Source organism: Gracilinanus agilis, chromosome 2, assembly GCF_016433145.1.
Source record: "Gracilinanus agilis isolate LMUSP501 chromosome 2, AgileGrace, whole genome shotgun sequence".
Taxonomy (NCBI): Eukaryota; Metazoa; Chordata; class Mammalia; order Didelphimorphia; family Didelphidae; genus Gracilinanus; species Gracilinanus agilis.
The window spans coordinates 19,154,380-19,155,775 of NC_058131.1; the positions used below are offsets into that span (position 1 = coordinate 19,154,380).

The window sequence follows — 1,396 nt, forward strand, 5'->3', positions numbered from 1 at the left end:
CCCCCCCCTTACCCAGCGCAGGGGAGGGAAGAAGCCGCTCCCACTGGGCTGCTGGGAGGGTGAAGTGAGGAATGTCCTCAGTCAGTGCAGACAGAGGGAGGGAAGTGGTCTGAGCTCTCCACTCCCCTCCAGCTCGGCCTCCCCTCCTTACCCCAAGGCGCTCCCATTGGGCTGCTGGGCAGAGGGGTGGGGCCTGTGGTGGACCTCCTCCATTCCCTCTGCCTTTCTAGTAAGGGGGGGGGCAGGTGCCCACAGGACGCTCTGTGTGCCATCTTTGGCACTCAGGAGGTCACTAAGAAGCCTGGGAAGAGACAGGATGTTTAGCATGGAAAAAAGAGATGCCAGGGCCGCAGTGCCAACGACCTGAGAGGCCGCTCTGCAGGACAGGGTTTAGCCTGGCTCAGATTGGCCCTGGAAAGCAGAACTAGGTGTGTGTGTGGGGGGGGGGGGGGTACAAGGGGGGGAGACTGAGGCTCCAGGTTAGGAAATACTTCTAAGCACTGAGACCTGACCCCCAAGGGAAGGGGCTGGTGGCTCCCCTGGAGGGAATCTCCAAACCTGGGAGAGAAGAGCCCTTGTGGGTCTGGCTGAATAAGGACCCCTCAGACCAGATGGCTCTGGGGTCCCCCCCACCCCATAGGACATCAGGCCAAGCAGACCAGGGGGCCCCCCCACCTCTGACAACCAGTGTCCAGAGCTGGAACAAGAAGGGGCCTTTAAGGTCATCTGTTCCATCCCCCTCCTGCTGTGAATGAAGACCCCAGAGCCCAGAAGGGCTGAGGAACTCCCCTGAGGTGACCCGGCTCCCGAGGGTCAAGCCTCTTGCTGGGGACCAGGCTGCCTCTTCTCAGCTGGGGGACCCTGAGCAAGTTTTTGCCTCTCTGAACCTCAATCTCACTATCTCTAAAACGGGTATCACAAGGACTATATCTACCTCTGGGGTTGTTGAGGGGCTTGAATGAAAGAAAGTACAAACTGCCTCAAAGAGATTTAAGCTCTAAAGAAAGGCCCAGAGATCTCTAGAGATGATCATGGCAGCTGGGGCAGAAGAATGCAGAGTCCTCGTCATTGTCCTCCCAGAGTCTCTAGAGACCTCCCAGAGTCTCCAAAGTCCCCTCAGAGTCCCCCCAGTCTTTCTAAGGAGCTGGAGCATTGAGTCAGCCCCAAGAGGGCCCAAGAGGGGGTGGGGTCTATCCCCACTTTGACAGAGGAGACAGCTTGAGTGATGTGCCCAAGCTCCCAGAGGGCTTTGGGGAGGGCCAGGGCCAGGCTGAGAGACTGTTGACTATACCACCAGTCGTTCATGAGCCATTCGGGTCACAGAGGGAGACCAGAGACCCTCTGGTCTGCTGCTTTCATTTCCCCAAGGGGAGAGGAGGGGAGGGGAGGGGAGGGA

The 1,396-nt window shown here is 58.7% G+C and overlaps 1 protein-coding gene across 1 annotated transcript in view; it reads right to left on the reverse strand.

The window, feature by feature from the left end:
* The window catches only part of R3HCC1 (R3H domain and coiled-coil containing 1), a 17,238-nt gene that overhangs the window by 7,625 nt on the left and 8,217 nt on the right, over positions 1-1,396 (reverse strand). The gene's annotated exons all lie outside the window — the stretch shown is intronic.